Genomic DNA, 25,237 nt, shown 5'->3' with positions numbered 1-25,237 from the left:
TTGACTGATTTATGTGGTTTTACTGTTAATTATTTTCTGATTAACCATATTCTTGATACTTTTGAGAGATTTTTAAATTGTGTAGTTTGGGAAAAACGTGTTTGAAACTTCCCAATAATGTTTTTATATCTCGAAAGTCTGTTTCTTTGAGAATGACAATGGTGTTTTGTTTACATGATTCATTTGTAAGTACTGTGGCCTTTTGGTGATACTGTGCTTACTCGTTACAGGGCTGCATTTCTGACATGTAAGCCTTGCTAGAATGAGAATTATCTGTTAGTGGGAGCATGAGATACTTCTGTAGGGCATTTTTATCTGAGGCTCCCAGGCTATTATATAGTCATGAAAACAAATACATACGTAGATATGAATGCCCTTTGCTCCATGGATGGGAACAGAGACTGTAACCTTGGTAAGATTTGACCACAAGCTTCTAGCAGCCTAGGAGTTTGGATTTGTGTACTCTTAATCTCTGCAGCATTGTCAGAAAAGCAGCACGTAGGTAATGCCCTAAGTGTGAAGAAAAACTTGTTCCTGAAAGTCAAATGCGTCTTCATTTCCTTTAAGTAGTAACTGGGGAAGAGACAAGTAAAGCAATAATTTCTTAGTTTAAATTTTCCTCAAAAAATGCTGCCAAAATTGCTGTGTTTTTTTTTTTTTTCCTGAATTGGCTGTGTTAATTTCCCTGACTTAATTTTGCGTGTTTTTAAAATATCTGGGAAGATTTTATATGTCTATAAAAATCCTGTATGTACCCTTTATTTTATAGTGCTGATGTAATCTTTGTTGTTTAGAGAACCAAAGTATGGTTATTTTGTATCTCCTGTTGTAGATAGGAAAGGCAGGTCTACATCTTATGTATCATTTGTCTCAATTCAGAAGAGAGTTTGTAGGTCATACATGGTTTCTCTTGTACTCTTGCAGTCTGTGAATTTTGGAGGTAAGGTTTAAACACTAACAAGGTATTTGGTATTGAACAGGATGCATAGGGCAAGATACTATCTAATCTGGTTTTGTTGGAAAGAAAGTTCTTATGTGAAGGCCTGAAAAATGATGTTGACTTTGATGTTGATGTTGTTGAAACGTGCTTTGTTTCTAATAAGTTTTTAAATATCCTCTCCCAACAAAGAACAGCCATGAAATTTGCATTTCAGCATTCTTGTAACTGAATTTGTGCATCATATTCTCAGGAAACTCACATGATAAAGTATTACTTGTTAAAATTAGGAAAACAGTCTTTGTATTAGTATTGCTTTTTCTCAAAAATTCATGTGGCTGTGTTTCTTGTCTCTTCCAAATTATGGTAACTCCTGAGGCTTTCATTTAATTCTGAGGATGAGAGTTTCTCCCACTAAGGAGTACTTGTATGGAACTTTTGCTTAAATCAGCTAACCCTAGTCCTAGATTATGCAGTGGTGCTCTGTAACGTTGAGGCAATCTCCTGGCAAGCTTAGTTCACCTAATGAGGGATACAGATTTATTGTACCTCTTCCATCAGTGGCCGCTCCTGGGTCAGCCACTTCTGGAAAAATCTTTAGCAAGAAGCAGGTGAATGTTTACGTATATGGATTCACAAGATGGATGGGGAAATGGAGTGTGACAACAGGAACATGTACATGATAAGTTTTAGAGATCTGTCTTGAATAATGGAAGTGTATTACAAGCTTCTAGATAAGGAAAACAGCTACTTGATGACAAGGCCAATTTGTTCAGCTGTAATATTTAGAGACTTCAGATGTTGTTGGTGGCTGCTCTTGTTTGGCTTAGTGAGGTAGTTGTGTGTTGGGCAAACTATTTCAGAGGTTGAAATGGGATCTCCTGTCTGTTGAGAGCTAGAATGAGGAAATGAGGAAAATGATGTAGCTGAGGAAAGAATTAACTTCTCAAATCTTCTTGGTCCTGATGTTCATCTCCAGAAGCCCTACTGGAAAGATGGAAGATGGAAACAGTTGTCCCAGTGAGTTCCTCAAAGTTTCCAAACAGTCACTGAAGAGATAGGGGAATCATGGCCTAAGCTGGGTAAATAAATTATCCTGGTAGAGCTTACACAGCTTGCACTCCATAGACCAAAAATTCTTCAAGACTGCAGCTCATGAGGCTGTGCTCATTTGCTGCTTAGGTATTAATGGGAGTCCACTCCAGAAGCTGGAGTATCTGAAGCCATTGCTAACCCAGGACATAGTGTCTGTATTCCGTGTTGGTGGGCACATGGAAAGCAACTCCTTTGATAATGAAGGTGAGAAAACATTCTTAATGTTTCGTAGAAAGAATTGAGGGAGACATTACAACTTTACTCTTCTGGGAGCAGGATAGTTTAAGCAGGGAGTTTTGTTTCTTCAGAACAAAAAAATAACTGAAGCAAGAACAATATGAACAGTAAGGTGCACATTGTATTAACTAGAGAAAAATTAAACATGCCTGTCAAATTGAAGAAGGAGGAATAAAAAAAAAAAAAACAGTGCAAGTGGTGACAGTGGAGGAAGGAAAAAGTAAAGGGAAAAATCAAGCTGAAAAGACATTCCAAAAAAGCAACAGACCCAGAAAAAAATACAAATCTAAGACCAAAAATGTAACTGCTCTATTGAAGTCTCATTGGAATACAGAACTTAGTTAAAGAACTGGTATTACTGAGCCAGTCATTCAAGAAGCAGACATACACAGTGGGGTGAAATTCTGCATTCAATTTCAAGTGTGTAGTTTTGGAACCAGTCCTGTGGCAGTTTGTGTATTTTCATTCTGCTGACAATGAAGCTGATGTGCAGATCTGTACCAAGCTCTTGGCAGTGGGAACTCCCTCTCTAGTCTTTTTTTCTCCAAGAGTCACTTGGTCTTTTTTGCTGCCTTGACTCTTTCAGCATATGAATAATTTGTTTTCTTTATATTTATTTGCTGATTCCAAAAGCTTGCTGTTTCCTTCCCATTATCTACTTCAATCTAATCTCCCTATGTAGCCTCTTTTTTGTTCCCCTGAAGCCTTTTTGTTATTCCTGTCGTTATCTAATTATCCCATATAGACATCTTGCAAATTCTTTTGCTGTTGGTCACTGTTCAGTCAGGATGTGGACTAAATAGATTTTGTTGTTACCTGGCTTTGTAACAGACTGGCCACTGAAGGAATGAGTCATGAATATTATTTGTTCTTTTCATTTTTTTAAATGGAGAGGCAAAAGTGTTAGAAGCATACTTTTTCTCTGGACACAATCTACAGTTTAGTAACCCTTAAATGTTTTTGAACAGCCATATGAGGGTGCCATATGCCTCATGCAACTGGGGGAAATCTCAGGAGTCTTGGGTGTGCTGCTGGCCTCTGTATGCAAGCTGCGAGTTTAAATAACAAATACAAACTTTGAAATGTAATTTCACTTCATTTTTAATTTTATTTGGTTTTGTCACAAATTCCTTTTTATGGCTTCTAGCAGGTGGCTGGGTAGGAGTGTGCATGCAGTACACATACAGAGGTGCAATCAGCCACAGAGAAACCCTAAATTTCAGATTGTTTTTTCCTAATGTGTTGCAGATAAATGTTATGACCACTCAGGGTCATGTCGAATCTAACAGTGCATTGCCAGAATTAATGGATGTTAGCACTTGGCCAAATGGCTACTTCTGTTAATGAATTCTATTTCCTTATGGTTTTGCTCTACTTAAAACCTTTGTTACTGTTCTGGGTAGCTTTGGTTTGTTTCAGTGCACAACACTGTTGTTTACACTGTCTTGGCATATATTGAAGGTTAATAATTGTCCCATTTTAATCTTCTTATTGTGAGTATACTGGAAAAGAAAAGGATTATTCAGTGTAAGGTAGTCTTTTGAATAGCATGTTTGGGTTTTGATATGTTTATTCTGTTGACCTGCTAAAAAAAAAAGTTGAAGTCTATTAGATATCAAGGCAGGTATGCAAACCCAGAAGAAGGTGGTTCTAAACTGTCAGAAGTTTGGTTTAGATGAACAAGAGGGTTTTTTCCACGCATATTTAGAGAACAAAAGAAAAGCTGTTTTGAAGTCAGCCCTATAAAAGAGCATAGAAATAATTTGCATATCTGTAGTGGATAAGACTTTACTTCTGTAAAGCTAATTTGCTAATTTAATTTACTAATCTGCTTTGCAGCCAATTAGTTCTGAAAAAGGAAGAATTATTTCAGCTAAAAAATAATGTCATTTTGAATCTAATGCAAAACTTCCCTCATTTTCCGGGGAAAAGTTGGATTTTTGATCTACTTTAGCAGATTAGGGATATCTTAAATTCAGTTTAGGAAAAAACACTGCTCATCCCTTCATTCTTTCTTTCAAAACATAACTCCCAGGCTCTTTTTCTTCCCTCTTTACAGGATTTAAGTTGAAGTGCTTTAGGGATGTCAGCTGCTAAACTGCTTTTAAATGGAAGGAAGAGGACACAGCAGTATCTGTGTATTCTTAGGAGGGACATGTCCCCCTCCTCTGCTCTTTCAGGAGTGATAAATGTCAGAGCTGCAGTTCGTGGTTGGTGTTCTCATTCCTGTTTTAAATAAATTTAAAATTCAGTATTGGCTTTTAGTACATCAGGAATGACCTTTCATTGATGCAGTAAAATGCCTTCTAACTTCATCTTGTCTTTTTCAAGCACCAATTACAAGGGTTTTTTTCCTTGTTGTTTCAATTTTCTAATGAGAGGTTTTTCTGGTTGTGAGGTTTTTTGTATTTCGTTTTGTTCGATTAGTAGAACTTTTATTTTTCTTCTCTTTTCTTCCCCCTTCCCTCCAACTTGGAATTTCAAGATTGCAGTGAGTTCTTGAATCAACATAGTTGAGATTTTGGTTTTAGATGGAGGGTGGAGCTGAGGGGAGAACATTCCTGGCTCTGTAGTTTGCATCATCACTACTTTAAAAATAGAACTTTTGATTTCTGTGTGGAATCTATGGCATTTGGAAATGTAACCTTTTGTATCTAGGTTGCAAGTTCCTGGGAAGTGTAAAGAGTTCCCCGGTTACTGGTACAGCTCCTGGTGTGTATATTCTGAGTAGTGATAAAATGACTCTTCACTGGCTTTTAACCAGAATCCTGCACGTGATTCAAGGACTGAACAAAGTTATGTGAGCTTCATCATCATCATGCAGGGGGAATTCTTTCCGAAACAGCAAATGGGATGTTCCTGAAGTCAGCTTTAAATATGGAAATTTTTGTGCTGGAGTTACAAACTGCACGGAGTTCTGGGTTGGCTGTTATAAAACATGGAGAGAGGAGTGCACAGCTGTAAGATGCACATTAGTGAGTTATTCCATTCATGAGAGATCTGAACATAACCTTTTGCTATCTTTTATCCCCGTGATTAACTATTGAGTAAGCAAATCACAGTGTGGTTGTGTTAGCCAAACTAGAGTTAAAGGATTGTACTGAAACTAAATATATAAAGGATGCTTTCCTTTTTTCTTTTTTTTTGGTGTCAAGAATGGTAGTTTACAATAAAGAGTACTCATTAGAATAATTTAGCACTACCTATTTCTGCTGACAAACTTAAATTTAAACAAAAAACTCCTGGAATTCTCTTTAACCGTGTAGTAAGTATTTGTTGAAGCATTGAAACATCTTTTGAAAATAATATTTTTTTTTCCTCCATCTCTTTCGAGATTACTCTGTTTATTCTTTTTATACCACAAATGTTACCCAGTAGGTGGAGAGAGTAGGAAAAAACCACTCAGGCAGCTTTTTCCCCTTACCCATTCTGTGAATGGAGATTAACTTGCAGGGGGACACATACAGGCTGCACTTGTTCTGAAACAGTAAGAATGTGGTAGACATAAAACAATTATTCACTAATTGCTTTGTCTCATAACCCTTCTTATGGCTCCAACTTACTTTAAAATATAGCTTCTGAGAATTAACTTTAGGGGAACACGTGTGCATTTTACCCAGTTTCCAGTGTACTCAGTAAGATTGTCATCATCATACTGCAATTTTTTGTATCATTCATCAGTCGTTATTAAAAATAAAATGGAAGTTTACAATGCATGTAAAGTCGTGTCAGGTTTTATATGTTGTAACTAATCAAAACAGTCTTCCTTTCTGTGAAATTAATGCATTATGTATAATGGGCCCTGTTTAGTTGTTATCATAGTCTGTGAGTTACCCACTCATTTACATGATGAATATGAATCAGTTTTTCTTTAGGAACATAGTTCAAGTGCACTGGAAAAATGAAGTGAAAATGGATTACTTTAATCAGGTTCTTATTTGAGGTCTTCAGGCACAATTGTATAGGAATTAAAAATTGATTATGTACATAGGCTCAGACTGATAAAAATTATCTTTGTGGCTCAGACAGATCATAGTCATCTTTGTGGCCTGCCACTAATTTAGGTTCTGGATTACTATCTGAACGTGTGCTATGCTGAGTCTCTCCAAACTGGTATGGTGATTGCACCACATTCTTTGCCTGGAGGGATACACTGCAGACACACATCCCTTCTGTCTCCCAGTTACCTGGTGACTCCTTGCTATCCAGTATTTACCAGATTTAAGAGAGGACTGATGTATAACGAAGTGCTCAAGTTTCCGTGCCTGTAAAATAGCAGAAATCTGCATTAGTGCATTTAGTGTTTATAGTCAGGTTGTTGTTTTGTGTGTGTGTGTGTTTTGTTTTTTTTTTAATAATGGGATCCAAGTTGAGTCTACATTTTGATTGTAGTCATTAAAGCACAATTTTTTTAAATGTCTAAGCATTATTGTGTATCAATCTCTAATGTTCTAATGTGTGCCCAGAGCTGTATAGATCGGTGGTAGGGAGTATAGGTAACTGTTGAGGTTTTGGCAATGTCTATGATGTTGTTGTTTGATGTTATGTGCAAACTACTATAAATAATTTTTTGCATTAACCTGTTTGCTGTCTGCTTTTACCAGTCTCACATGACTCCTGCAGCACAAAAAATTGCTCCAAAACCAAACAAAAAGACCTGATAAAAAGCCCACCCCAAAATCTGAAGTAACAAACAGCTTCATATTGCATCTGGATTCTCCTTGCTGCTGAGCTGCTGCACCTCAGTTCAGACTTACAGCACCCTCTGCTGTTTTGACCTTAGGGTTCTTCCAAGGAGAGACTGGCACTTGTACCAAGTTGTCTTTTTAAATGCAGAAACCTCAGCTGGTTGTCTTGAGGCGGTCTGGTTTTTCATCTGTGGCTAAGGAAACACGAGCCCTGCTTCATGGAGGTGAAACTGGAATCTTTATCTTAATAGAAGAAATATTGCCCCCCTTTCCCCTCAATTTCTCTGTCAAGAGAATTTTGCTATCAAAATCGATACAGAAAACGAGTTTAACCACATTGGCACAGCTCCCTTTTGTGTTTAACTTTAGTGTGCTTTAAGAATGCTGTATGATTTAGCAATAGTTAAGGTGGGTAAGAAGTCATAAAGCAACCAAACTGGAATTACTCTTCAGGGTTGCAGAGCCCCCTGCCCCGCTGCTGCAAGTAATCCGGTCATATAGTCCCCTACATAAATTTATTGAGCACCACTTTAAAAAGTGTTAGATTTCTCAGTCATACTGGAAAGCTGTCCTAGAATTTCTTTATTTGGTTAAAAGTCTGCTAGTTTTCAATATTAAATGTGTCAGTGGCTTTCAATGGAAACAACTCCTCATAGTTAAACTGATGCAGGCAAAATAGTCTCCCTAGAAGAAGCTTACATAAGAGTTTAAGAATACTTACAATATTCTTAAAGTAGGCAAGTGCTAAAATAGTATCTGCTAATGTGACCTGCTTAATGTTTTTTTTTTTTGTTTTTGTTTTTTTTTTTTTTTTTTATTTTGTATCTTTCTGTGGTGATGCTTATTTTAAATCAGATCCTCAAAATAAAGTTAATGATGCTTCCCCGGCATTATGCACAGCATTGGATCCCCAACAGGATATGAACCTATTTAATTATCCCATGTGAAAAGTAGGTTGAGAAATGTATTTGTAGTTCTTTCTAGTCTTCCTTTTTATTTGCCCTGATTGTTTTTCCTCAAAAATGAGCATGTACCAAATACAGAAATTGTGGCTTCCAGTGAAGCAAAAGCAGACTTGATCAGGGTGTAATCATAAGTGACCTTGAGGAGAACTGCTTTTTTTAAAGTTCTGCTGGAGATATTCTGGTTGAAGCTATTGTTCCTTGTCTATGTTTTTCAGTATTTGAGATATGGACTTTGCGTTCACTGATGTCAACTCAAATATATGCCTTTTAAAAATATATTGAGTGGTTTTGATTTATGAAAGTTACTATGTGGCAACTGAGGTACTACTGATGAAAAATTGCAACTCCCCAAACATTTGGTTCAGAAAGTACCTTGAGCTTGACTTGCTGCAAAACATTCCCAAAGCTTAGAGCCTTCAATGCTCTTTCACTAAAAACTGAAATAAACAGAAAACACGTTTCAGTATAGCTTTGCAGATTTCATGATACCTCTAAGTAAGAACAAGATGCAGATTAGTAGACTCCTTCTGGAAAAACCACTATTGCTAATCTTATCTTGAAAACTGAAAGATTAATGAGATTCTGGAATATGTAGTATGTGAAAAGTGGTCTCTCAGGCATGAAAATTTAAGCCCATTTAAAAGTCAAAGCATCTTTTAAGTTTAAGCTAGAAAGTTACTGGCAACTTTAAATGGACCAGAAAAGATCAGCAATTTTAAACAGACTCATAGTGCGCTGCAGAATTTTAAGTTTGTTTGTTTGCTTTTTCATTTATTATGATTTATATATAGTGCACAATATACAATCTCCATTCTGGGATTTGAAAAAAAAAAATTGTTGTTCTTTTCTTATGGTTATTTTTCTTCTCTTTGTACTGGACTTTTGCATTATGGTGACAAAGTGGCTGCTAATAATAAGAGACTGCTCCACTCCTCCAAGTTTTCCTTGGAGAGAGGCAGTCACTGTTTGCTGTGATTGTTGATTTAGTGCCTGGGAAGAATGAGGTTTTTTTGGACCCCTTCCTCATCTCTCTCTTGCTAAGGGAGCCTGCGTCATTGAGAAATATTTAACCTTCTGGCCCTGAAGCAGGACTGGAAACTTTGCTGCAAAATCTAGAAACTAAAACTGGATCTTGAAAATGTTATTTATGTGAACTGCTCTTTCCTTTGATTTAATTAGGACAGGAGATTGCAGAGCTTGATTTAGAATTTTGAGTAGCAACTAATTTGGAGAGTTAGCAGGGGGGAAAATAATTTCTTTAGTGAAAAATGGTAACTGATTCAGAGGAAGAGATGAGAAGAGATGGGGGCAGAAAACAGAAAAGTGTGGGAGGACTTAGTGGAGAAAAATGTCCCAAGATCATAATTCTGGTGTTGTCAAGTCTTGAGTACTTCTTTCTAATTTGTAGCAGGAGGCTGGCTGTGCATAATTTTATTCTTATAACAGAAGTTGGTTGTGGAGAGCCAGGGGCCTAAATTGTGGTGGGAACTTTATTTCCATGGGGTTGATTTAATAGCAGAGACTGCTTCTTGTATATGCCTTACTTTGCCAGACTGTCCACTTTTTTTCCTTTTGCCTCCTCCCCCATCCTGGACCATGAGGGTTCTTCTAACACTTTTGCAGAATTTCCAGATGTCTGGCTGCCCTGCTGCAACACACTCCATTAACTGTGAGGGAAGGAGACATTCAGAAGTCCTAAACATTTCTGCAGTATAACCATAATAAATCTGACATATCATGAAACTGTTGTGCTTGTCCTAATTAAGTATCTGGTGTGCTTGTAGTGCAAAGAGTAATCCTGCTGTGCCCACAGAGTGATGATTTTCTTTCACGTGTTCTGGCTATCTATACAGAGCACATGCCTGTATGTTTATCTTCAAGATATTCCAAACAGAAATGTGGCAGCTCTGTCTCTTAGGACCCAATATCTTTATGGTAAATAAAATAAAGAAACTAAATTGAAACTAAAATGAAGAAGCTTGTCTCAAGGGTGAAATAACGCAAAACAGTTTAAATGATTTGTCCCAATGATTTGTCATGACCAGTGGAAGGGAGGGGAAAGGGTTTTAGTTTCCGTAACTCCTGTTTTGCAGCAGCTCAGTGCACCTGCTTCTTAGTCCCAGCTAGCTTGGAAAATCGGACTTTCTTGTGAGGAGTCTAATTCACTTTGAAAACAAAGCCATTAAAACTTCCTTACTTTTCTGATGGATCAGTAACCCTAATTAACTCACTGAACTTTCTTATGAAACCTAGAGCCCTCAAAAAGAAGGAATGAGGAGAGCGTAATGCTAGGTGATTTCATCTTGCTTGGGTAATATCACTTAAATTCTGTACTGACCAGTGAAGCTGAGGAAGCAGGTAATTTAAGCTCTGAAATGGTAAGTAAAATGGTCATGGAGCCTATGACTAGTGGCACTGGCTGGGTAGTAAGTTCAAGAGACTGAAAAGATTGGCCAGCAAAGAATAATATATAGTGCATGATAGACTCAAAATATTAAGAATTAAATTAGAAGTGAGTGATTCTTAGGCGAATATTAAAAATGTGTGTTTCCCCAGTATGAGGTTTGTCATGTTAGAATTTGCTTTGATTTTACTCTGAGGTTGCTACATATTTATGAATGGACAAACACGTCCCTGGAAGAAGGGTGGTTGCACATCTCTCACTGACTGGTTGAAGCTGGAATGTCATCTTCCGCAAGACCCCTGCTCAGTTCCCCTGGAGCCAGATGGCTTTTGAATAACTCCATAGATGGAGACTTCACAACCTCTCTGGGCAGCCTGTGCCAGTGCTCAGTTGCACTCACAGCAAAAAAATTATTTCCTGGTGTTCAGAGGGAATCTCCTGCGTTCTGGTTTGTGCCCATTGACTCTGGTGCTGTCACTGGGCACCATTTGAGAGCAGTCTGGCTCTGTGTTCTTTGTACCATTCCTTCAGGTTTTTAGATGGATAACATCTCTAGTATGGCCATGGCTCTCCTGTGCTGGGGACCTTAGAGCTTGTGCCAGCACTCCAGATGCAGCCTCATCAGTGCTGAGCAGAGTAAGATCACCTCCCTTGATCTGGTGGGAGAATTCCTCCTAGTGCGGCCAAGGATGCCTTCCTTCGCCTTCTTTGTCCAAGGGCCCATCGCTGGCTCATGTTCAGCTTGGTGTCCAGTGGGATCCCCAGGCCCTTCTCTGCCAAACTGCTCTGCAGGCACTTAGCCCCCCAGCAGGTGCTGATGCACCCTCTGGGCCCGTCCAGTCAGGTTTCAGTCCACCTCAGTCTCCTCATCTAACTCAGAGTTCATCAGCTTCTCTGTGAGGGTCTCACAGGAGGCAGTGTCAAAGCCTCACTGAGTCAGGGCAGGCAGTACCTACTGTTCTCCTCTCTTACATCAAGTCTGTCTCTCCACACTGTAGCTGAAACCTAAAGACAGATTGCTGTCGTGCCCAGGGAAAAAATATTTTCTGATAGGAGAGAATTGTGAATTCATAGTCAGTTCTGGCCTTACTAGAGCACAGTTGCTAAAAGTAAGCATATGGCAATGTCTCTACTGTTAAAACTGTTTTTTTTTTTTTCTAAAGAGTTTGTTCATAAGTGACTTCTGTTAAGCTGGCTGTTAAAGGTACTGGCAGCGAGCAGCCAAGTCCTGCCAGATCATAACAACTGGCAGCCATATAAAAACCATATCTTTTTCCTTTGCATGTTTATCTATTCAGTTAGCTCCTCCCCCTGTTTGCTTTTATGCAGTCCCACCTTAATGATCCCTCTCTTGTGTCTGGATTCATTATATAGATTTAGTAGCCAAGGAAGGGAGGGTACATGGATTTCTAATTCCAGTTCTGACACACAGACTCTGTGTTACATGTAAATCTGTCTACTTGTTTTAACCCAGTTTATCCAGCCAAAAGGTTTTACATATATTTGAATTGATTAGAATTCATAAATGTGAGGTTCTGACTGATAACCGCTGGTAACTTATACCAGAGCAAGAAAGGAAGATCTTAAAGGGGTGTGAGGCAGCTGATGGAAAATTGTGACTGAAGAGACTTCTCTGCATGTTGTTTTAGGTGAGCTTATAGATGAAGGAGGAGGCAAGCAGAGCAGAAAGCGATGTCTGAATCAGAACGTCACGTTCCAAGCAGACTTATCTTTGCAGTTTTAAGCACTTGGCTACATGCCTTCCAATGCTTTTAGGTCAGTTAAAACTCCTTTTAGGTGATTGAGGACTCCTAAGATTTGGCAGGTTTTGCTGGGAAGAGGATACACCCTCACAGTTACTTGCCTTTGTCTTTGCTTTCATGGCTGACATTACCAGGAATCTTGAGCATGAGATAAAATTTGTTTTAAAAATAATCATGCTCTTTGCAAAGGAGGCCTGTATCTTTGCCCACCCTTCCTTTAGATAAAGGAAAATAAACCTGTGATTTGGTTCATGCGGAATAGAATACACTGAAAAATGTAGTCAGTGGAGAAGAAATGGTAGTACTGTCAAAAGTGCATCTTCCTAAAGTGATAGGCAAGTGAGTCTCATGAAAGGACTTCTTCCACCATAACATAGCATGAATATTTTTCCTGCTAATCAAAAGCTGAGCAATTTAGCAACATCCAGGTAAAAACTATCCCAAATCTAGTCTAAAATTATCCCCTTTTGAGATTTGTGCTTTATGTTTTACTTAAGGTATGAAAGGTCTGCATGTGTGGAGGGGGGATGTGGGATGAATCCATGCAAGACCCTGGAAGTTCTTTGCAGGATCAGTGTGTCCATATCATGAGGTTAACCATATCATGGTTGTGTGCCTTGACATTGTCTCAGGCTCATTTTATGTTGTAGCTATAGATTAAAACTCAAATACACTATACATTTTTGTATTGGAAACAAATTCAGTTGTTGAAGCCACCATGAGAGCTTGAGAGTGGCATTGATATATCCAGGGAATAGCTGAATTTCAACACTAAAGGAAGAGTTTCAGCATTATTAGTGCTTATCTTAATAATGAAAACTTCCATCTTGTCCCATACCCATTACTATATTCTAAAACCCCAAATTCCAAACCCTTCACCATGTAATATTACGTACTTCTATTCAAATGACACAGCAGTGATTCTAACTCTATCACTCAAATTTGAAAGCCCTCTCCAAAGCCTCAAATAAAAAACAGTGTTCTTTTAAAAGTCAATACCAAAAAACCACAAAAAATTCAAAACTTCCAAACTTCAAAATTCCAACAGAGCATTTGATGTTGGAGGTGATTTATAGATTTTTGGCAATACAAGAACTGAATTTTACATTCTAAAGAGAAATTTATTTCCTATCTCAAATAATCCTGACAATAGCAATTTTCTACTGCCAAGTGAGATGAACATCCATGATGAGGGTAAAGGAGGCCACTACTTTTAGTGGCAGCTGACCACTTAATTGGTTTAGAGCTATCATAAAACTTTGTCTCCTACTTTACCTCAACCAAGCCTCCACTACTACCTGATTGTGAGAAAGGACTTGAACCACTTTTAGAGAAAAATTTAAGAGTTGAAAAAACGCCACATCTAAAATTAGAGTTGGCTACTGATTTATTAAATGAATGGAATGGTTTATGATCTTTTCGGAATTATATTAGTGCATAGTTTTTTGAAGTTGTGGAGAAATCCACTGCAATCTTAAAGGGAAGATAACCTTTAACAAAAATCTAGATTCAGAGATTGCAATTCTGTATCAGTTTAACCAAGAATAATGGTCACATTAAGCCTCAGCAATGTTGTTACTGTCCATGTAATCAATGTGTTTGCAGAAGGAAGTAGCTTTCTGGGCAAAAGTCACAATCTTTAGTGAAGGTTTCCCTAGTAGCAATTCTGCTAGTGTAAGCTGAGAAGTAAATGAAGGGTTTGCTAATCCTTCCACAAGCAGTGTGTGAGCAAGGAGTAGAGCCTGGCTGTTTCCTCTCTTGTTTAGGTGCTTTAAAAATAGACTGCATTTTCCAAGTGTTTGCAGGTAACCCTCTTGTGCAGTAAGTAGGAGGGTTTGATAGAGAAGAAACCTTTTATTGCCCAGCATTTAGAGGATGTGGGAGAGAGAAGTACAGGATAGCTTTTGCTCAACAACCACAGGAATTAGTGACATAACTTCTCAAACTCTTAGACATGCCTTAACATAAGGGAGAGGGTACCTTCATCCTGTCCTTTCCCAGTTACTCCCTCCTAAAACAATTTGCTGTTTTAAGACAAATTCAAATTGCTTCCTTTTCCACTCTATCCTGTGCACTAACCCCCTTGGTCTGGCAGCCAGAACTTCCTCTGTTTTTCTGCCCTTGAGAGCAAAACCAAATGTTTTGGACTTTTCTGTTTTCACTTGTTCATAGTGGTTTAAATTGAAGTCTGGAATATCTGTAAGAGGAAATGTTTTGAAATGTTTTGAAAAGTCTTGTGCTCAGTGTTCTCCACTGGTCACAGTGTATACTCACATGTCAGTGCTGTTCACTTAAGGGTTGGACTTGATCTCCTCGTGGGTCCCTTCCAACTCAGTGTTCTCTGTAATTCTGTGTGTGTGATTCCTGCAGACTCTGTTCCTGCCTGTGTGCAGTGGTGGGGGTGGGGAAATGCACATCTGCACCTGTATGAGCACATCTGCCTGCCTCTGGAGAAGTTAAAGTTATCTGGGGAGCATGTGGGTGAATTAGCAGATTAGTTGTAGGCAGTAAGGCTGGTAAGAACAATTTAAACTTGAACCTTGAGTGCCTGTCTCTGACTTGAAACCTCTTGAAACCTCTGACTCTTTTATAACAAGTAAACTATTGCTGTTAGGTAAGAGCAAGGAACTGTTTCTTCCTTTGGTCTAAGTAATTATTTTGAAGGAAGAAGGGTAAGAGCCGAACTAAAGGAATATATGGAATTCTGTTGTGATTCCAGCTGGAACAGCTCTCAGTTAAGGCCTTCCACTGGAGATATGCAGCCTGCATTTCAGATGTGGTTCTTGATGTGTGAGCTCTCACTGTGAGGCTCGTCGTTGGCTTAGCCAAGGTAATTTGAGCTAATCTTTCCAACTTTGCACTGGAACAGACAGAGAGCATTCATACAACCAGTTCTGGGGGCTCGCCATGGGGTGGTAACTTGAAGAAGGGCTAGTAACTTTGAACTATAAAGAGGTATGCAACAATGTTTGCATCTAACCAGAATTTATCAACCAAAATGGTAAAAATAACAAATAAGATGTGCTTGGATGTGTGTTTTTAATTTACTTGCTTGTTTTTGTTGGGTTTTTATGTACAGTGGGCTGTAGTTGTTTGGGAACTGGTTATAAAGCTTCTTTCTCTTAATCCCTCTGCTTTTGTTCTACCCTCTACTGTGAAGTTTTGTGTCATGGACAGAATTCTTCCACTGCTTTGGTCAGAGAAATCCAGAATCTCTTCTTCTCTGGGCTAGAAATCTCTATTTGGGCAACACCTTTTTCTAGTCAAGGAGTGTATACGCAGCTTTTTAGAGCACAGAATTGACAGAACTACTGTCAATGGTTTTCTGAAGAAAATCCAACTAAATTTAACCAAGTTGTCTTTAAAAGTTGCACCATTTTCTTTGGCTGCATAGGTAACACCTGAGCAGATGCTACCTTCACATGTAGTAGTATCAGGAGCATGTGCTGCATAATGCTTTTGTTTGCACATGATCTAGAGGGGTGCAGATCTCTGGACCATTTCCTTCTCTTTATCACACCCAGTTTGCTCAGTGCAGTGGGTCCTCTAGGGAAGAAGGAGGAGAGGCATGGCCCATAAGTGAACCAACATCTTTGCTTCCCTTCCTCTCTCTCTTGTCCCTCTTTTCAGCCCTTGTAGCAATATTTCCAGAGCCTCTTTGCAATAATGACATCTGAGCTCCAGATCTGGGGAGGGAAGAGGTGGGAAAATCAAAAGTTTTGACTTTGTTGTGCTGCACTCTGCTCCTCAGGTCTGCAGAGCCTGGGAGAGAGGCTGGGCTGAGTTACTGGGTGTTAGCAGAGGGGGATGGGATTTCTGCTGCTGTCTTTCCACACCTCACTTACCATGTTGACATGCCTTGTTCGTTGGAAACTGCTTATCTATGGAGTTAATCAAATGCAGATTAGAGTTGCATTCCTTGGGCTGAACTGATTCTTCTTGGTCCAGTCATTTGCAGATAGGGATCGAGGATTTCATGTTCGTGTTTTCAGGGAAAGGCAAACTGACATCTTGGCTGAATCCCAAGGAATGGAGTGGGTGGCAGAGTTTATATATGGGCTGGGGGTTGATTTGGCTCTAGCTGCTGTGTAAAGTTCACTCTGACAGCTGAAAGATGCAAAGAGAAGCACTTTCAGAATTAGAGACAGTGAGGTAATGAGAAAGTGACATAGGAAAGGAAGTGGAGGGGGGGAGGTGGGGGGAAGGGAGGGCTCAAAACTCGCCTTTACATCATCTGATAGGTTTTCCACCCTGTGCAGCAGCTATTTTTATGCTTTCAACTCACAGTAATTACAGCTCAATGACAGCCAGCTTGCCAAAAGCAGGGGTGGTGGTATATCCCAGAGTGGGTTGGAGGACTGAAGAGCTGCTCAAAAGCTACGACAAAAGTCCAGGTTCCCAGGCATGGTTCCTGCTGTTGTGACCTATTTTTACATCTGCATGGTGGTTTAGCTTCGGCTACCTGTCACATCTAGGAGTTTTCTGAAGGCTGAATGGCAGCGCTAGCTGTCACCAACTGGTTGAAAAGATAAGAGTGGGTAAACTTCAGGCTCTTCCTGAGAGCTGGAGAAGCAAAAATGTACAGTGCTCCCAGTCTCTCTTTTCTTCCTCTTCCTAAAGGTCATTGTTGGGGAGGCACTGTTGGTGGATCCTGGGAATATCCACAGAGAACTCACATTACATGGATGTGATCCCTAAATGAAAAATAAGCAACACAAGTGCCAGTGTGCAGTCTGCATTTATTTTGAAATATAAAATGAATTGAGTTGTAAGACATCAAAGCTTCACAGTGATGTAGTGCAGCATTCTGTTATTTTCCCAGCTTTTGTCTACTCGCTAGAAATCTCAGAGAAATCTTCAAATGTAGTGGGCTCATACTTCTTTCTTAGGATTCATCTGGCTTAGATCTTGGCTGAGATCTCTCTCATGTTGCCTGAGTGAGCATATTTTGCAGCTGTTTGCAAGTTTTTAGCAGTACATTGTTTATATTTCATCACTAAATTATGTGCTTGCAGGTCGTTGCAGGCATTGTGTTCTGTGAGAACATTATTACTGGTGGAAAGAGGAGAGCCTGTATTGAGCTGCAGAGAGGGCTGGAGGTGAAAGGAGGAGAAAAATGCACATTTGAAGTTGGTGATGGAGATTATGAACACGTTTTCTATCTGCTTAAAAATTTGAACTTTAAGTATTTTTGAGGGGGAAGAAACTTATGGTGCAGTTTTGTGTTACAGCTGAGCTCTACCCTATGTCAAGATAGCGTGGGACTTCTCTGCCTTCCCTTGGCTTTTGAAGATAGAAAGATACAAGAAATTAATTCATTAAAATTTGTGTGTGTTTAAGGTATCACTGCCTACTCACTACTTTGAGTAGTGAGTAGGTAGTGGTAGCTCAAATGCAAGTGTTGCATTCCATGCCTACCAGGCCTCAGAAGGAGCAGCAGTATTTGTGCAAGCTGTGTGTGCACCTGATGCAGCATCTTAAGGTAGAATACATCCCCACATTCTGCATCTCATTACACACTTGAAAGTCAGAGGATGTACTGCTCAATTGATGTCTCATGGATAGATTATGAAAACTGGGCCTGATGTTTTTCAGGTGAGAAATCTGTGGCACATACTTAGGTGCCCTTGGTAAAGGTGATTGTTTTACCAAAAGCTCTTCTGCCAGTTCCAAGGTAAAAGTTGTGCAAGACACTGAATATTGGGCATGCATTAGTGGGGTTGATCCTACTTTTCTGGAGTGATTAAGCAACTGAAACTGTTGTTGGAATCCTACCTCTGCTGTGAAATGGGTTTTCCAATCTACCCTGCTGATTTCCAGAGTAATTGTCAAAGTTATTTGTTCTTACAGTACATTGATATTTCTGTCCATGTGATTACTGATCAGACTTTCAAATCTCTTATCAGTATATCAGGATCTAGTAAAACAAATTAAACTTTTAAAAACTTTTTTTAATGTTTATAAACAAGTGAAAATGGTATCAGTGTTTTGTACAAGACAGGTTGCACTTTACTTATCTCTTAGACTCCATGTTTTGCAAGGAGGAACCCCACAAGTGCTTGCTTGTGTGTTGAAGGTATCACATCTTCCAATCTAGGCTCTTTGGAGTTTTATTTTCTTACAGCCTGGGGGACATTAGCCGTGTCCTCTTTGGAGTGCTGTGACACAGATGATTTGGATAATTACTCCTTTTAGAACACTAGATAATACTGTGGGACAAATTTGATACTGTAAGACAAAATTTTAGAATATCTTCCTCAGCAAATAAAAGGTTTACCTAACTACCACTGAGCCATTCAAGTGTTTTTCTATCCAAGCTGTTTTCTGCTTAGGAAAAAAGAAAGATGTGTCTGTATACATATCTGCAGCTCTGCAAGAATGCATTAAAAGGATCAGATCTTCATCAGTTCTAAAAGTTTTCTTCACCAGAAGTTGGACAATGTCTTAGGGCTGTTTTGGCAATACCTGGGTATTGGCAGGTTTGCTGGATGAGCAGCTAGCTCATGTTTCTCTGGTTTTGTATGCTGTAGCAACCTCAGAGGCTCTGGTTGGTGAAATAATAGTAGGTTCTGACCTCTGTAGCTGAATCTTGTCATTTTTACCATCCAGATGGTGTATTGCTTGCCAGGAAAAGTAGAACTGGTCTGGCACTGGGTAATTGTTCTTATTACAGTTATGGGACCTCTCTGCTCAGAGTATCAGGCTTTACTCAATGTGCAGTTTTGTGTTGCTGCTGCAAGGGGAGATCTGGACAATGTGTTTCTTTATCTTCTTCTTCATCATGTCTTTAGAACTCTTGTTGTGTGCTGGGTCTGTTTCCTAAGGCAGCTCTCCACAGTGCTGTGACTGCTAATGCTCACTCAAAGACAAGCTCTTCTATTTATGCAGTAATTTGACCTTTCTGGCTGAAGTTCACTGTGAGACTGAACCTTCACCTGACTTTTACAAATCCTAAAATTAAGATGAAAATTGCTGTTGAATATGTGGTGGTAATTCAGGAGCAGTGCAATTACAGAGCTTTATATTGTTACCACAGGTATTTTTACTCATGGGAACATTGGAGTTTGGATTCTTTCCTGGGTAAAGGTTAAATGTTTCAAAGTAAGAAGAGTACTGTTGAAAGTACTCAGAAATGTCACCGATGCCATCTAGCATTTGGTTGAACACTACTTTTCTTAGATTATTATTTTATTATTATTTCTTCCCTGATTGTAATTCCAACCTTGCTTTATAAAATGGCTTGAATGTGTTTGGAAATGAGAAATTTTTTTCTTGAGTGGGGTGGGAATAGAATATGAATTGGAAACTGTTCCTGTAGTGTTTAGAGTATTTGTTGTTTTATTTTTGTTATGTCTGTGTGATTATCTTTGTTTCAGGTGTGTAGGATGACACTGATTGCTATTATTTTTTTTTTCTGTAAAGATAACAAGAATACATTTTTAAGGTATGCGTAATCATTGGACAGCTCTTTTTTTTTTTTTTTTTTTTTTTCGCCCCAGACTTCATTGCACCTCTTATGATTCATGCTTAGCAAAATTAAAAACCAACAAAGCTACCAGCTGTACTGGTGAGAGTATCTCCTGGTCATTGCTCAGATGGAACATGTCTTTCCCTGGCCACTTCCAATTCCAGTACCATGCTGGGCAGTGTGTATAACCAAAATTTGTCAGCCCTGTGGCGTCTGTTCAGGATACACATGAAATAAGCTTGAGATGAGGTGGCTGCTCCCAGGCAAGCACAGATCCTGAAGTTCTAGTGCTTGCAGTAGAGGGTTATTGATTTGGGGCTGCAGATTATCTTCAGGTAGGTGTTTCTACTAGCTTGGGAGAAAGAATTTAAGGGAAGAAGGGGTGAGAATATCTGCTTGCACAGAAAGTAGCCTGCTGTTACCTGTGTGTGGTCTCAGGGCAAGTGCATATGAAGACTCTGTTTCTTGGATTGTCAGTTTAGCTTTCTCCACAGCTAAAACTCTTGTTTCTAAGGGTTTAAGCAAGAAGGGAGAAAAAGAAGGTGCCTTCTGCACTCGGAGCAGGGGTATTCTCCTATCTGTGTGCACAGCGTGCTTCAGTCGGGAGATGCAGGGGAGAGAGGGTACTGCTCAGTCACATGATATTGTCTGTCTGGCAGGTGTCTGCAGTGTGAGTAGAGAAACCAACTGTTCACTATTTTGGGTGAATGAGGTTGGCTGTTACTGCAAGTGGCCCCACAAAGAAGTCCACGCATCTGTTGATAAGCAGTGCTCTGCATACTGGGTGCCCGAATACTTACAGCTTCTTGCTGAAACGGGGAAGTTTTTTTTCTGTCTGAGCTTTGAGATCGTTGGAAGAAGAATTTTGCCAAGAGCCTTGCTGGTTTTAATCTTTAGATGTGGGCTGTCAAGGTTTGTCTGCGCCTACAGAACCCCTCTGTTCTGATGCAAGCACAGCCTTGGAATCTAGCAGTAAACTGATTTTTTTCTGCTCTACCGCTTGGTGCAGTGACCGAAACCTGGTAGCGAGGGATTGCAGTCAGGTCTCTTGTGAGGATTAAGCACCCCTGCCACTTGCCTGGACGCCTCCCGTGTTACAGAATCTGCCTTCAGGTCCAGGGATTTTTCTCTAATATGTTGGATAAATCCAAGACACTCCAGCCTGCCTATGTCGGGATTGTGCCGCTTGCAGAGACTGTGTCAAAGCAAGGGAAGAGCTGTTCAAGCACATATCAGGATTCATATCACAGCTTACGAGAAGGTTAGCAGGTCTGCTTTCTTTGTTGTAGGCACTGTATAATTCATATGTGGGGCTTTTATTTTGGGTTTTTTTGTGTTGTTAGTTTTTTTCCCTCTTGCATATTGAATCTGCCTGGTTTTTATTTTCTGGGCAATAGTCCAGATTTTGGGTTTCCCACTGACTGCTGTGACCTCTGTCCCTGAGGGTGCTCGAGCACGTCACTGGACAAGCCTGGAGCTCTGTATGTAGTGACTTGCAGTGCTGGGACCTTGAGACAATTTCACTCACATTTGGAAGTTTTGGTTTCAGACTTAAAATTTCTTCTTCTCCCCTATGTCTGTAGGCCTCTTGTGGGCAATATTGTAAGGCTGTTTCATTAAAGGTGTAAAGGCTTGTTCTGGAGTGGCAACTCGCCTTGAAGAAGATAAGAGTTCTATGTTTTAAGTTTCTGTATGTTCTTGTTTTGAGAGTGTGCAAGGAGTGTTATGTATATATCTAAATGTGATTTTGTTTTAGTTGATGGTATTCTGCAAATATATGTGATTTTTAAATGAGGATTTAACAGTTTTGGAAGATTATGTAGACAGAGAGAGGTCAGATTTCAGGGAGTGGTATCTAGAAGGAAGGAAGAGGATCTGGAAGGATTGAAAAAGATTGAGAAGATGAAAACAGGCAGTGATCCATTCATAGTGCACAGCATAATAAATATCAACAAGAAGGAACTGGGAAAAGATTACAGGGAAGAATGGCAGAACATCACAAAAAGCCAATGGCAAGCAGCAAGGTCTGTGTTTTATCAGAAATACTCGACCTGTCTAGCTACAAGTGAAATTTTAGTAGGAACTTGCAGAAGGGAACAATGATCTGGAGTACAGTGGCCTCAGAAGAAGGTGATGACTGATTTTAAGAGCGAGTAATGTCATCTGAATGGAGAGGAAAATAACTTTCTGACATTTTGGACAGCAAAGCAAGATGAAGGAGGGGTAGCCATCGAGGACAGGGATCCAGATAGAATAAGGCCATGTTTGTTGCATAAAGATAGCCAGAGTGTGGAGGAGGATTTTAGCAGTTGCATTTAGAGGATTTTTCTCTGGTACGTAGTCTAGGCCTGCTGGAGCTGCCAAACAAAACTATTAGGTTTCTGCCCCCAATTGTAACTCCCCCTACCAAGCCTATTTAACATCTATCAAGAGCTAGTTGTTGTTAATTTAAAAAAAAATATTACTATTTGTGTTGCATGTTTTCATTGGAATATTCTTTGTTGAAAAAATGTGGAGAAGGAAAAGAAAACTGAAGTCGCAGTCCTCAAATTCAAGTTCAGGAGTTATAAGTCCATTAGTATAGGCAGTGTTCCCAGATTTCTTTGTCTGCTTTGGAGATACAGAGCTGAAACACATCAATCTTCTGAGGAAAAAAAACAACCCAGAATTTTAAGAAGCCAGAACTTGCATCTGTCCTGTACTTGTAAGCATTGTTTTTCACAGAAGGTGAGCATTTTGCATTTGGTTGTACCAGGATGCATCTTTCATCCAGTCACTAGCTGTACAGTGGGATAACATGCAACAAGGAGAAAGCAATTCTGGCTTACTTTAATCAATATAAAAAGGTTTCTGTCTGAAGTTGAAGTGAGTTAAGGCCATTGAAATCTTGTATAATTCTGGTTATTGGAAGAGCTGTGTTGACTCTACGAAGTCCAGCAATTCCACTGGCCTACCCCATGGTTAATTCATGATGCCCTAACATCATATGTGATGAGGAAAGCTGCTTTCCACCAGCTACCAAATGAAGGTTAGGGAAGAGAAATAGATGCTGCCAGCTTCTTTCCTGTCAGATGAAGAAAATAACCCTTTAGCTTTGCTGCTGCTCCATTCAAGTCTCCTGCAGTCTCAGGATGCCTGTTGTGTTTATGCTGTAGCATGCACTGTATTTTGCAGAGACAAATCTTACGGGCAGTGGAGGAACAGATGCACCCATGTGTAAACCCCTATGGAAGTCCAGAATTAGCATTGAGCTGAAACTAATGAATGTTGTGCCTTAGTTTTTGGTCCCCCTAAAAATGGGACAGCTTAGTTTTGTTGTCACCAAGACAGAAAATTCATGCATTTCTCTTCCTCACTCTGAATAAAACTGGGTAAATAAGGGCTGTCTATACTAACACTGGCAATGCTCATCTTTCATCATTCTCTTAATGATTCTCATGAGCAGCAATCTGGAATAGACTACATCTTGCTTCCTGATTTCTGGAAAACAGATGTCTCCTAAATCTGATTTATTTCTTTTTTTTTTTTTAAATTAGGACTTGACATTGAAGTTTGGGAACTGGTGATCCTTTCTACACAGAATTGGATTTGACATGCAGAAGTCAAAGAACTTAAGCTTGTATTTTTCAAAGCATGTGTTAGGGCAGTTATTTGCAAAATTCCTAGAATTCAGGAATCCATAAACATGTTTCTATACAAGAATGCCTTGGAATGATTTAGTCTTCAAATACTAGAACCCAGTTTGCAGTTCCTAGATCAGTTAACACAACAGTGTGGTAGTCCCTCATGAGAGATATGAAGAGGGAATTGCAGAAAGCTACTCAAAACCCAATTAGAATTCATGTGAGTTTAGCTTAAAGTACTTCTAAAACTAAATTCCAACTTTTCTACTTCTGTGCTACATCTTTAATTTGTTGCTCTTAAACAAAACACTTTTTTTTTTTTTCAAAATCCTCCCTTCAAAAACATTCAGTGTGACCTGGGGCCTGAGAGCTAAAATCACCTGTCTTTTTCCAAGATTGGTATCTCAGGGCCCAGACACACGAACAAGTTCCTGCATGCCATCTGATCTGCATGAACTGTGTGCACATTCTTGGTCCACAGCAAATGGGAGGTAATTTGAGTTAGCTTAGCCTTTGATTAAACTATTAATATCTGTTTAGTACTTTGAAGAGATCAGGAGTCGTGCAAGTGCTTGTTAGCATTTAACTTTCTTCAGGAGTAATCTAATCTAGACCTTATTGTCATTAGACCTGTGGGCATCTGAAGGTACAGCTGCCCTGGCCCCACCTCATCCAGGAGGGGTCAGGAAACCTGCACGAGTACACTTGGAAGTTGTCAGTCCCAGGGAGATCCCCAGCAAGAGGGCAGCCCCTGCTCCCAAGGCATCTCACAGGAATGCAGGGTGACATTTTTCTGTAAAGGGCGAGTTGGGTCTTCCTGCTTCAGAGTGGACCTGAAGCTGCTGTCGGGAGATGCGTGAGCAGTGCAGATTCATGGATAAGCTGTGTCAGAAACCAGTCACAAAACACACAGATGCCTTTCTGAATTATGGCCTAATGCATCCCATTGTTTGGAATTGTTTATGCAAATAGTGCTCTGACACATTAAAACATAGAAAATGTGTTGAATGTAGGGAGAGCTGATCTGCTCTGGCATTTCTTATGGCAGATCCAGAGGCACAGCAGACTCCCTGTATCCTTTTGCTGCAACCACAGCCTGTGACTATGCTTAAAAGTAAGAGGTACAGTGGAGGTGAGATAATGATATATTTATGTGAAGTGGCTTGAAATTGATTGACTGCTTAAATTTATTTTTGCTTAATAGCCAGTGTGTCTCATTTGACTGTGAGGACTAGAGGTGTTTCAGGGCTTTTGTTAACTCTGTGACATGAGTGGGAAGCTTGGGGAAAGGGTTAACACTGAATGACCAGGGTTTTTGTAAGTCAGTTGTTATCAGTGGAAGAAGAGTCATAGCATTATCCCTGGAGCTGAATTCAATGTTTTTTCAGTCCTCGTGCTCTAATGTGTTTTGGGGATTTTTGGATATGACATGTTTTCCCCTCTTGCAGTTTACTGAACTATTCCTGTCAGTGTAATGATCCCCAGCTGTTGCTTTAGCCCTAGCTATTTTCATGCTGGGAATGGGAAGAGGAGGAGGAGGAGAGGGACAGAGGCTAACTTGTTTACCACACTGTGATCTACTTAATTTGTCAAAAATGGCTATTACAGTGCTTTCTGTAGTGCAAGGTAATACTGAAAGGAAGGAGTTGGACCTGCAAGACTTGGACTTGCAAGAGCAAGGAGACAGATGTAAGGACTCAACTCATGCAGAAACCAAAAAAGAGTAGAAACTGGGTGTGGTGCAATGACTACAGCTGTCAGTAGCATTTATGCAGACAATGCTTTCAACTAGTAATGATATCAAGTAAAATTTCCAGTAAGTACTTTCCTGCCCTGTCAACTGAATTTTCTTCACAGTTGAACTGTGCTTCATATTCAGTGGCAGTGGTGCTGAGGTACTGATAATTCCAGCAACTGGGACATATATTCATAAAGCTTGAAAACACTTGTGTGGCTTTCAGAGTATTGATTTTTTTCATAATCTGTTGTTTCTTTTATCAAGAAAACATCTCTGTTTGTACTTTTAAACAGCAAATGACTGATGCTTAGACTTCCCA

The sequence above is a fragment of the Cinclus cinclus genome, chromosome 4 (genome assembly GCF_963662255.1).
Source record: "Cinclus cinclus chromosome 4, bCinCin1.1, whole genome shotgun sequence".
Classification (NCBI taxonomy): domain Eukaryota; kingdom Metazoa; phylum Chordata; class Aves; order Passeriformes; family Cinclidae; genus Cinclus; species Cinclus cinclus.
This window is presented reverse-complemented; position numbering follows the sequence as displayed.